The sequence below is a fragment of the Mobula hypostoma genome, chromosome 11 (genome assembly GCF_963921235.1).
Source record: "Mobula hypostoma chromosome 11, sMobHyp1.1, whole genome shotgun sequence".
NCBI lineage: Eukaryota > Metazoa > Chordata > Chondrichthyes > Myliobatiformes > Myliobatidae > Mobula > Mobula hypostoma.
In genome coordinates, this window is record NC_086107.1 from 23,597,427 (window position 1) to 23,610,873 (window position 13,447).

Here is a 13,447-nt window from a genome sequence, read left to right on the forward strand (position 1 = left end):
GAACTCCACACAAATATCCCCTAAACATTTGCCACATTTCTTCCGTTCTTTTCCCTGAGAACATCTGTTCCCCATTTAAACTTCCAATTTCCTGCTTGATAGCCTCATAATTCCCCTTACTCCAATTAAACGCTTTTCTAACTTGTCTGTTCCTATCTCTCTCCAATGCTCTTGTAAACGAGATAGAATTATAATCACTATCTCCAAAATGCTCTTCTACTGTGAGATCTGACACCTAACCAGGTTCATTTCCCAATACCAAATCAAGTATAGTCTCTCCTCTTGTAGGCTTATTGTGTCAAGAAACCTTCCTGAACACACCTAACAAACTCCACCCCATCTAAACCCCTTGCTCTATATACAACCTTGAGATTTGTCTCATTTCAGGTAGCCACAAAACAAAGAACCCCAACAGAACTGTTAAAAAAGACTGTCAAATAACCAATGTGCAAAAAAAAAACAAATCATGCAAACAATAAAAAGCATGCTAATAACATTCAAAACTGTAGTTCACAGAAGTGAGTTGACAGCCACGAATTCGGTCATCACTGCAGCTGGGCCAGGAGCCTGTTAGTTGCAATCCTCAGCCTCAGTTCAGTGCAGAGACGAGTAAACATGGATGAGCAGCAAGCTGAACACTGCCCGTCCCTTGCTTCCAGTCCTCTTCAATCTGGCCCTGCGATTAAATTAGTCAAACCTTGGGTTGTTCCTTGCACTTGGACCCGTGCTCTGTTGCTATGATGCACTCACGGGGTGGGCTCCACCACGTCGAGATTCTGCCCATTCCCAACCTTTGCAATCTGGCATGGCACTTATATCAGTCAAACAATGGCTTATTCCTAGCTCTCGGGCCAGGGCCCCTGGACTCTGCCTCACCTCAAATCTGCCGCTTTGAATTGATTCCAAGCCCACTCCCATAATGGCCAAACATTGGCTCGTTCCTCATTTTCAGGCCCGGGTACTGTCACCTCGACTTGGCACGTAAACACCATGCCACAACCGTCCTGCATCTTCGAGACTTCAGTTCATACTACAAAAATGCCAGGTCGTACAGGCAGTTCAAAAGCTCAGCTCTGAGAGGGATGTTACAGGCTATTGATTGCTACTGTAACACCTGTGTAATGCTTGTCTTATCTCATGTGACTGGTCACCACGCTCTTTATGAAAAAATCTAATAACATAGTACTACACAAAGTGCTACTGGGCCATCAGAAGCTATAGGTTTTGAAAGGAGGCATTGAATAAAATACACTGGAGGTAAGTTTTGTTTATAAAAAAAGTAATATATACAAAATATACAATATATAGTGTTGACGTGTGGCCAAGTGGTTAAGGTGTTCGTCTAGCAATCTGAAGGTCGCTAGTTTGAGCCTTGGCTGAGGCAGCGTGTTGTGTCCTTGAGCAAGGCACTTAACCACACATTGCTCTGCGACGACACTAGTGCCAAGCTATAAGGGTCCTAATGCCCTTACCTTGCACAACGTCGGTGTTGTGGAGAGGGGAGACTTGCAGCATGGGTAACTGCCAGTCTTCCATACAACCCTGCCCAGGCCTATGCTCTGGAAACCTTCCAAGGCACAAATCCATGGTCTCATGAGACTAACGGATGCCTATTATTATATACAAAAGGTTTACATGAGTTAGAACAATTCAAAATTCCAACATTCTACTTTGGATTCCAAATCTCAGATATTAATGAAAACCAAAATCTTTTTTAGTTAGAGTCAGTGAGATTCATTAGAATTCCTATTTTTAAGTACTATGGTTAACCTCAGTTTCAGTAAGGTAGAGATACTACCTACTAATTCCACTTTTAACAGTTTATATCTTTTATTAGTTTCTATAGTTTCCGTCACTTGTTCACACTTGCGTCAGCAATGCCTTGTTCTCACTTAGCTTTTTTTTTCCAAGTTCTCTTTGCAACCCTGTACATCTCGTGGTCATCCTTCCACTAAGTGGAGCTCTAACATTACATCTTTGGGTTTAATTAACCTGGGTACTCCGTGATGCTCCTTTTTATGCTGTATATCAATGATTTAGATGATGGAATAGATGGCTTTGTTGCCAGATTTGCAGATCATGTGAAGATTGGTGGAGGGGCAAGCAGTGTTGAAGAAACAGGAAGGCTGCAGAAGGACTGGGTTAGATTTAGGAGAATGGGCAAGAAAGTGGCAAATAAAATGCAATGTTAGAAAATGTGTGGTCATGCACCTTGGTAGAAGAAATAGATGTGCAGACTATTTCCTAAACAGGGAGAAAATCTAAAAATCTGAGATGCAAAGGGACTTGGTAGTCCTTGTGCAGAACACCCTAAAGGTTAACTTGCAAGTAGAGTCAGTGATGAGGAAGGCAAATGCAATGTTAGCATTCGTTTCAAGAGGTCTAGAATATAAGATAGGGATGTTATGTTGAAGCTTTATAAGTTACTGGTGAGGCCTCACCTTGAGTATTGTGAACAGTTTTGGGCTCCTTATCTAAGAAAAGATGTGCAGACAAGGATGATTCCTGGAATGAAAGGATTATCATATGAGCAATGTTTGATGGCTCTGGGCCTGTACTCAGTGGAATTTAGAAAGATGAGGCGGGGGGGGGGCGCAGGGAAATCTTACTGAAACCTTTCGAATGTTGAAAGGTCTAGACAGAGTAGATGTGGAAAGGATGTTTCCCACGGTGGGGGAATCCAGGACAAGAGGGCACAGCCTCAGGATAGAGTGGTGTCCATTTAAAACAGAGATGCGGAGAAAGTTCTTTAGCCAGATGGTGGTGAATTTGTGGAACTGGTAACCACAGGCAGCTGTGGAGGCCAGGTCATTGGGTATATTTAAGGCAGAGATTGGTAGGCTCTTGATTGGCCACTACATCAAAGGTTAGGGGAGAAGGCTGGGAAGTTTTATTTGGGTTTTTAGTGCTGGAAATAGTTACATCCCGACACGAGGGACAGAAGCAAGGTCGCATTGTTCATTCCAGGGACCAGCTGTTTGCGCTAATGCCGGCCGGTTTAGTGAGCAGAGCGGCGGACATCCCTGCTGAAATCTGGAGGAAAACACACAGAGGATGCAGAGGGGGATCACAAAGTCGAGGAAAGAGGACCGGGTCGAGACAACAGAGACTTATGGAGAAGAGTAGTTCGGTGGGTAATAAAATGGACGAGTTCACGGTTCTAAGCCAGGCGTCAGAGAACATTTCGGGAGTACAGTGTTATGTGTTTTACTGGAACGGGGCTGCACGAGGACATACCCAATCAAAACTTCTCCATGGACGGCTTCCAGACCATTCGGGCTGACCGGAAGTGAAATGAGAGCGGTAAGCGTAAAGGAGTTGGGTGCTTACTGTTCTGGTTAATAACAGATGGTGCAATCCGGGTCATATTACGATCGAGGAATGCGTTTGTAGACCGGATATTGAACTTTTTACTGTTGGACTTCGGCCACATCCCACCAAGATACAACACCGGGCGGCACGGGAGGTCGTTCCTGCCTGTGGCCATCGAACTTGCAGCTCCTCCCGTGGAGGGTCAGACACCCTGAGCCAATAGACTGGTCCTGGACTTATTTTCCTTCTGGCATAGTCTGCATTTTGTTGTTTGATTGTTTGTGGTTTTTGTATTGCTATATTTACGCTCTATTCTTGGTTGGTGCGGCTGTTAGAAAACCCAATTTCCCTCAGGATCAATAAAGTATATCTATCTATCTATCTATCTACCTAAGAGGGGATGAGAAAGGGAAAAAAAAGGATCAGCCTTGATTGAAAGATGGAGCAGACTTGATGAGGCAAATGGCCTAATTCTGCTCCTACGTCTTATGGTCTTATGGTGATCTTTTTCCAGTAAAAGTATGATTAACAGAGTAATCAGTAGTTACGTTTGCTGTCAGCAAGTCACCACTGTGTTTCACCAATGCCACCTTTCTCTTTCTTCTTTTCCTAGCCTTTCTCCTCTTTCTCCTCACCTTTTCCTCTTTTGCCACTTCCGTTTTTTCTACTCTATTTCACCTCCTCCACTTCCTTGTCCTAATCTTCCTTTTATCATTGTCCTTTCCCTCCTATTCTGAGGGAACCTTTAACAAAGAAATTTCCCAGAGTTCCTGCATTGATCTAAAACTCCAATCCCTGAAATCTGAAAGAAACAGCTCTCCAGAGGTCAATTATCTCATGACGTGTCTCTTTCACAGCAGACCATCTTATTGAACTTCTCCCAAAGCAAAATGGGAAAAATTTCCAATTGCTGAGCACTTGACTGGAGATCGGATTGTGCAATACTCAATATCTGTGCAAAATATAAAGAGTTAGTAGTTTCCAACTCTCTACTTCCTTTGTCCCTAAGCAGTAGCTTGTAGGCTTTTGCGCTCCCCTGCCTCCCGGCAGTTTGCAGATATCAGAAATTCAGTCATGTTCAGCGTGGGATTTTTCAAGCCATTTAAATTAAATATGTTTTATACATCCAGCATGCATTTATTCTGTATTTAATAAAAGGGATAGAAAAAAGTTGGAAAATTTAGGAGGCGTTTCACAAGAATTCATTTCACAACTTTTCAGCTGTTAAAGGGAGAGGGAGGAGGTGAAGAGGTAAGAATAGGGGTGTCGCAAATCAGGCAGGAGTTGGAATCTAGGGACAACTGGAGTGCCTGAATGATAGTGGAGAAATTAAGTTACTGAATTGGGACCCAATACTCTGCACCAATAGTCTAGATACGTGAGGATGAACTTGACGGCAATTTAGGCATGTAGTAGATAATGGGGCTCAAAACTCAAGTCAAGTCAAGTTTATTGTCATTTAACTATGTACATATATACCATCAAATGAGGCAACGTCTATCCAGACCAGGACATAAAGATCAATAGTACACGTAACACACATGTAACACACAATAGGAATGTAAGAATTAAATCTACAAATGAATTACGCATAAATAAAGTATTTAAATTAAATATTGTAGGGTACAGAACAGTTTAAACGGTGACATTTCTGATGTGATGCGGCAGGGAGTTCAGAAGCCTAATGGCCTTATGGAAGAAGCTGTTTCCCATCCTGACTATTCTTGTCTTTATGTGTCAGTCTCCTGCCTGATAATAGAAAAAAGTCAAAGAGGATGCTGGATGGATGGGTGAGATCCTTGGTAACATAAAGGGCCCTGCATATACAGCGCTGCTGATAAATATCCCTTATGAATGGTAGGGAGACCTCTATGATCCTAATGGAAACTATTGGAATGCCTGGCATCTAAATCAAGTCTGGCTCATTTATAACTATACACACCAATATGATTGACTTTAAGCTCATTTTTTAGTTTAAGGATAATTCAGAAGTAATGTTATTATGCACATCATCAAAAGAAACAAATTTCTAGCAAAAAAAAAGAGGAAATGCACATGATGTTGCCGTAAAGAGAACACCTTTGTTTGGAATCCAAGGCACGTGCTTTTTGTGAGCCATGCTTGGTGAGAGGTGGAGTCAATGCTTAATGCCGTCTGGGAACTTTTACAATGAGTTTTTGCTAAGAACATTTCAGAGGAAAGACTCTGAATGCACATGGAGTCATTTTGACTCTCCAGCTGGCGTCATTTGGATCTGTAGTGACACAGCTCACTTTAATCATTCCACAGCCTTGGTTAATTTTTTTTTACATTCTATGGGATTCTGGATGAAATCAAAACCAGGAGTAGTTGTTTAGATATGGGACTTGATTTGGAAAGAAAAATGGGCACAAGAAGAAGAACACAATAAGGTTAAAAAACTCAGCTTACACAAGATAGATTGGTCATCCAGTGTACCTGTGTTGCCTAGCAACCAGATACATGCTTACTGCTTGCCAAGTTACACATTTGCACAACCTTTTTACCTGCAAGCTTATGATCTGCATGGCACACAATCAAGCAGCAATATGCAAATAAAAGCTTTGCTATTCACACACCATCTCAGTGACACTGAGCTGCAAGACACATTGCCTGTGTCTGGTTGTCTTTTATGCACACTTTTCATTGTCATTCTTCTATGCTGGGGTTCCCAACCTTTCTTATGCCATGGGCCCTTAACATTAACCGTGGCCACTAGATTGGGAACTCCTGTTCTGTGTTATTTAGGTCCAAGGTTTGTCTGATTGCAATGAAAACAATGTTTACTTAACACCAGAGAGATTTCATTCATCTGACCATTCTGCAGCTATGGAATTGAAGCACCTTCAATAACTCCAAAAGACTGAAGTAGGGTAAATACTGAAAGGTTTTTATTCGCAGTAAAATACGACTTCCATGCTGGGTGTCTGCCCCCGGATTGAGGGGGAGGGGCAAGGTGAAATCACCTTTAACCAGGGCCTGTGGGAGGAGCCACAACGGCCACAGGGACAGTCAGCAGAGGGGCGTGTCCAGACAGTTAACTCAGTTACAACATATATATGGTTTACCACATTCACCCCTCCTTTTTTTTTAAGAGTCCCGCGGGGTGAAGTGACTGACAATATTTAAAACAAGTATACTTACAGGTTAAGTCTATCAGACAGTCGAGTCCATCGCTGTGATTTACGTAGCACCGGTGGTAATTACACTGGCCACGGTGGTTGTGCTGGCTCCGGCCTGACTTGAGGTGTCAGCACGTTAGGCATCGGTAATCCCTCGTGCGTGTGCGTCGCACCCGGTATGGGAGTATCGTGTGGTGTCTGTATAGGGCTTGGAGTGCACGGTATCTGGTGAGTACATATAGCGGTGGACAGGGGGTTAATAGTCACCATGGAGTGTTCAGAGTAGGGGCCCGGTGCTCCTGCAGGCGCCAGGTCGCGGATGGAGACCATGTCCTCCCGCCCATCAGGTAAAACCACATAGGCATACTGGGGGTTCGCATGAAGTGAAACCTCTCGACCATCGGGGAGTATTTATTGCTCCTCGCATGTTTCTAGAGCTGCACTGGCCCCGGGGACGTCAGCCAGGTTGGTAGGGTGGTCCCAGTGGTCGACTTTCTCTGAAAAGAAAAGAGCCGCTCATGAGGGGTGGCATTGGTGGACGTGCATAAGTCATAGTCATAGTCATACTTTATTGATCCCGGGGGAAATTGGTTTTCGTTACAGTTGCACCATAAATAATAAATAGTAATAGAAACATAAATAGTTAAATAGTAATATGTAAATTATGCCAGTAAATTATGAAATAAGTCCAGGACCAGCCTATTGGCTCAGGGTGTCTGACACTCCAAGGGAGGAGTTGTAAAGTTTGATGGCCACAGGCAGGAATGACTTCCTATGACGCTCTGTGTTGCATCTCGGTGGAATGAGTCTCTGGCTGAATGTACTCCTGTGCCCAACCAGTACATTATGTAATGAATGGGAGACATTGACCAAGATGGCATGCAACTTGGACAGCATCCTCTTTTCAGACACCACCGTCAGAGAGTCCAGTTCCATCCCCACAACATCACTGGCCTTATGAATGAATTTGTTGATTCTGTTGGTATCTGCTACCCTCAGCCTGCTGCCCCAGCACACAACAGCAAACATGATAGCACTGGCCACCACAGATTCGTAGAACATCCTCAGCATCATCCGGCAGATGTTAAGGGACCTCAGTCTCCTCAGGAAATAGAGACGGCTGTGACCCTTCTTGTAGACAGCCTCAGTGTTCTTTGACCAGTCCAGTTTATTGTCGATTCGTATCCCCAGGTATTTGTAATCCTCCACCATGTCCACACTGACCCCCTGGATGGAAACAGGGGTCACCGGTACCTTAGCTCTCCTCAGGTCTACCACCAGCTCCTTAGTCTTTTTCACATTAAGCTGCAGATAATTCTGCTCACACCATGTGACAAAGTTTCCTATCGTAGCCCTGTACTCAGCCTCATCTCCCTTGCTGATGCATCCAACTATGGCAGAGTCATCCAAAAACTTCTGAAGATGACAAGACTCTGTGCAGTAGTTGAAGTCCGAGGTGTAAATGGTGAAGAGAAAGGGAGACAAGACAGTCCCCTGTGGAGCCCCAGTGCTGCTGATCACTCTGTCGGACACACAATGTTGCAAGCACACGTATAACAGGGAGCAGATGGAGTGGAGTGCCTCGGGAAGGACCTCCTGCCAGCGGGAGACCAGCAGTCCCTTTGACCTGAGGGCTAAGAGTGTGGCTTTCCACACTGTGCCATTCTCCTTCTCTACCTGTCCATTCCCCCGGGGATTATAGCTCGTGGTCCTACTAGTTGCAATTCCCCTAGCCAGCAGCTCGTCACTTATAAACAAGGACCCTCTGTCACTGTGGATATAGCATGGGTATCCGAACAAAGTGAGGAGCTTGTGCAGGGCTTTTATAACTGATGTGGTAGTGGTGTCGGAGCAGGGGATGCCGAAGGGGAACCGCGAGTACTCGTCGATAACGTTAAGAAAGTACACATTGCGGTCGGCAGACGGAAGGGGGCCCTTAAAGTCAACAATTGGCGCTCAAAGGGGAGGTGACCTTGATGAGTTGTGCCTTTTTGGGTCGGTAGAAGTGCGGTTTGCACTCTGCGCAGACTTGGCATTCCCTGGTCATTGTCCTGATCTCCTCAAGGGAGTAAGGCAGGTTCCGGGCTTTCACGAAGTGGAAAAGCCGGGTGACCCCCAGGTGGCAAAGATCTACACGTAGGGCGTATAGCCGGTCAATATGCGCGCTGGTGCACATTCCCCGGGATAGGGCATCGGAGGGCTCGTTGAGCTTCCCAGGCCTGTACACGATGTCATAGTTGTAGGTGGAGAGTTCTATTCTCCACCTCAGAATTTTATCATTTTTGATTTTACCCCGCTGTTGGTTATTAAAAATGAATGTGACTGAGTGCTGGTCAGTTAGCAGGGTGAATTTTTTGCCAGCGAGATAGTGCCTCCAGTGCCTAATAGCTTCCACTCTGGCCTGGGCCTCTTTCTCCACCGCGGAGTGCCGAAGTTCAGGGCCTTGAAGAGTACGGGAGAAGAACGCCACTGGTCTTCCCGCCTGGCTGAGGGTAGCAGTCAGCGCAAAGTCGGAGGCGTCACTCTCTACTTGGAAGGGAATGGCCTCATCCACCGCGTGCACTGCTGCTTTGGCAATGTCCCATTTCATGCGGCTGAAGGCTGCACGGGCCTCGGCTGAGAGGGGGAATGTGGTGGACTTGACCAGGGGGTGGGCCTTGTCTGCGTAGTTAGAGACCCATTCGGCATAATATGAAAAGAAGCCCAGGCACCTTTTGAGTGCTCTGAGGGTGTTGGGGAGTTCCAACAGGGGGTGCATACGGTCAGGGTCAGGGCCAATAACTCCATTCTCCACGACACACCCAAGGATAGCAAGTTGGGTGGTCCCGAACACACACTTGTCCTTGTTATAGATGAAGTTGAAAGCTTTGGCCGTTTGGAGAAATTTTTGGAGGTTGTTGTCATGATCCTGCAGGTCGTGATCGCAGATGGTGATGTTATCCAGATATGGGAACGTGGCCTTCAGCTGACACTGGTCCACCATCTGGTCCATTTCCCTCTGGAAGACAAATACACCATACGTGACACCGAAGGGGATGCGCAGGAAGTGATAAAGCCTGCCGTCCACCTCGAAGGCGGTGTAAGGGCGGACCTCCCGGCGGATGGGGAGCGATGGTATGCGAATTTTAGGTCTATGGTCGAGTACACCTTGTACTGTGCTATCTGATTGACCATATCCGCGACGCAAGGTAGAGGGTACGCGTCGAGCTGCGTGAACCTGTTGATGGTCTGGCTATAGTCCACGACCATCCTATTCTTCTCCCCGTTCCGAACAACGACCACCTGCGCCCTCCAAGGACTTGTGCTTGCCTCAATGATCCCCTCCCTGAGCAGCCGCTGCACCTCCGACTTAATGAAGGCTCTGTCCCCCGCGCTGTACCTCCTGCTTTTAGTTGCCACGGGTTTACAGTCGGGGGTCAGGTTGGCGAACAGCGGTGGGGGAGGGATCTTGAGGGTGGAGAGGCCGCAAGTGGCGTCAGTAGTGTGGCAGTTGGCATGATGTTGGGTGGGATGTGTGGGTCGGTGTGTGTGTGTGTGGTCAGTAGCGGGGTATGTGACATATCTCTACAAAACAGGGGATTTATGACAGTAATTGGTGGGAGGGGCCCATCATACTCCATTGTCACGCTTTTCAGGTGGCTCTGGAAGTCGAGCCCCAATAGCACATGGGCACACAGTTGAGGCATGACCAGTGGTCTCAATGACTACAGACCGGTGGCATTGACCTCCCACATCATGAAGACCCGGGAGAGACTTGTTCTGGAGCTGCTCCAGCCTATGGTCAGGCCACAGATCCCCTCCAATTCGCCTACCAGCCCCGACTAGGAGTTGAGGATGCCATCATCTACCTGCTGAACCGTGTCTACGCCCACCTGGACAAGCCAGCGAGCACTGTGAGGGTCATGTTTTTTGACTTCTCCAGTGCGCTCAACACCATACGCCCTGCTCTGCTGGGGGAGAAGCTGACAGCGATGCAGGTGGATGCTTCCCTGGTATCATGGATTCTTGATTACCTGACTGGCAGACCACAGTACGTGTGCTTGCAACACTGTGAGTCCGACAGAGTGATCAGCAGCACTGGGGCTCCACAGGGGACTGTCTTGTCTCCCTTTCTCTTCACCATTTACACCTCGGACTTCGTTACTGCACAGAGTCTTGTCATCTTCAGAAGTTTTCTGAAGACTCTGCCATAGTTGGATGCATCAGCAAGGGAGATGAGGCTGAGTACAGGGCTAGGGTAGGAAACTTAGTCACATGGTGTGAGCAGAAGTATCTACAGTTTAATGTGAAAAAGACTAATGAGCTGGTGGTAGACCTGAGGAGAGCTAAGGTACCGGTGACCCCTGTTTCCATCCAGGGGGTCAGTGTGGACATGGTGGAGGATTACAAATACCTTGGGATACGAGTTGACAATAAACTGGACTGGTCAAAGAGCACTGAGGCTGTCTACAAGAAGGGTCAGAGTCATCTCTATTTCCTGAGGAGGCTGAGGTCCTTTAACATCTGCCGGATGATGCTGAAGATGTTTTACGAGTCTGTGGTGGCCAGTGCTATCATGTTTGCTGTTGTGTGCTGGGGCAGCAGGCTGAGGGTAGCAGACACCAACAGAATCAACAAACTCATTCGTAAGGCCAGTGATGTTGTGGGGATGGAACTGGACTCTCTGACGGTGGTCTCTGAAAAGAGGATGCTGTCCAAGTTGCAGGCCATCTTGGACAATGTCTCCCATCCACTACAAAATGTACTGGTTGGGCACAGGAGTACATTCAGCCAGAGTCTCATTCCACCGAGATGCAACACAGAGCATCATAGGAAGTCATTCCTGCCTGTGGCCATCAAACTTTACAACTCCTCCCTTGGAGGGTCAGACACCCTGAGCCAATAGGCTGGTCCTGGACTTGTTCCCTGGCATAATTTACATATTACTATTTAACTATTTATGGTTTTATTGTTATTTATTATTTATGGTGCAACTGTAACGAAAACCAATTTTCCCCGGGATCAATAAAGTATGACTATGACTATGACTATAACTATGTAACGTAAAGTCTTGATATTCTGTGCCCTGCACCACTAGCGTTGATACACAACTGCCCCGGATGTCTGTTGTATGCGACCCGGAAGCCATGGCGACCCTCTGATTTACCGGACGTATCACGAGTCCGCAATGCCGCACCGTGTCCGGATGGATAAAACTCTCTGTGCTGCCTGTGTCAAACAGGCAGCTTGTCCTGCGCCCCTCCACCAGGATGGCCATCATTGACCTTGCGAGCTGATGGGGAACGCTTTGGTCGAGGGTCACGGAAGCCAGGGTAGAGTCGCTGTCTTTGTCCGGCACGGTGGGGTGCCCCGTGAGCACCCATTGGTCGTAGGCATTGGGAGGTGGCACCGACGCAGATGGTCACCCCCATGTCTCGCACGTGGTGGTGGCAGGCAAGATGGCGACCCCCATGTCTCGCATGCGGCGCTGCCCGATCCCGCTTGCGGTTTGGACTTACAGACCTTGGCGAAGTGGCATTCCTTTCCACAGCAGGAGCAGGTAGCTTGCCAGGCCACGGGGTGCTTCTCGAGTCCGCAGAAGTAGCACTTCGTGGACTCGCGACTGGCAGCAGCCGAGGTTGATTCGCCGGCAGGTTGTGGGGCCTGCAGCACCTACGAGGCCATCGGGGGATCGCGTGCCTGGGGAGCCTCAGAGTTGTGCAGAGCAGCCTCCAGCGTATCGGCCAGCTCGATTGCCGAACTTAAGGTAAGATCGGCATTTTCCAACAGCCGCTGGCGCATATACACTGACCTGGTCCCCGTGACAAAGGTGTCTCTCACTAGGAGCTCTGCATGCTGTCCTGCTGTCAGTTTTTGCCAATTACATGCTCGCACGAGTGTCTGTAGGGCCCAGAAGAACTCTGCACTTGATTCCCTGGGCCGCTGGTTTCGAGTTGCTAAACGATATCGCGCGTAGACGCTGTTTATCAGCCGCAGGTATTGTCCTTTGAGTGCACTCATCACGCCGTCGTAGCTTGGCTGGTCTCTGATCAGCGAGTAGACCCGTGGACTGACCCTGGAGAGCAGAATTCTGTGCTTCACTACGGGGTCAGACGCTTTAATCTCCTCTAGGTACGATTCGAAGCAGGCCAGCCAGAGTTCGAAAGCGTTTCCAGCTTCAGATGTTTGTCAGGTCTCAGAGCATGTTCCATGCTTTAAAATTTACAGCAAATAAAATTGAAGCCCCTTCAATAGCTCCAAAAGACTGAAGTAGGGTAAATATTGAAAGGCTTTTACTCGCAGTAAAATATGACTTCCATGCTGAGTGTCTGCCCCCGGACTGAGGGGGAGGGGCAAGGATAAATCACCTTTATTCAGGGGTCTGTGGGAGGAGCCACAGGGGCAGTCAGCAGAGGGGCGTGTCCAGACAGTTAACCCAGTTACAACATATATATGGTTTACCACAGGAATAAACAGACCAATGTATAAATTCCAGGGCTAAATACATACACAATTTTATAAACTATCGTGAACTGGGCTCTAATATTTTAAATAAATCACGAGAGGAATTGAGTGCAGCCAGCGAATGATAAGTGTGCAGGATGTTATTTATTTATTAATTGACATACAGTGCAGAATTGGCCCATCCAGCCCTTCGAGCCATGCTGCCAGCAACCCCTGAATTTAATACTAGCCTAATCTCAGGACAATTTACAATGACTAATTAACCTACCAATTGGTAAGCACCTGGAGGAAGCCTATGCGGCTACAGGAAAAACGTACAAACTCCTTACAGGCAGCGGTGGGAAATGAACCCAGGTTGTCAGTATTGTAAAGTGTTCTGCTAACCTCTACACTACTGTGCCACTGGCTATCATAGATTATTCACTTCCCAAGTAATGATTATCAATTTCATGCCTCCTGAACAAAACAAAGTCCCGGAAGGCAGAGTACAGGGTGAAGGGCAGGATTTTTTACAATGTGGAGGGGGAGAGGGATCTTGAGGTCCACAAACA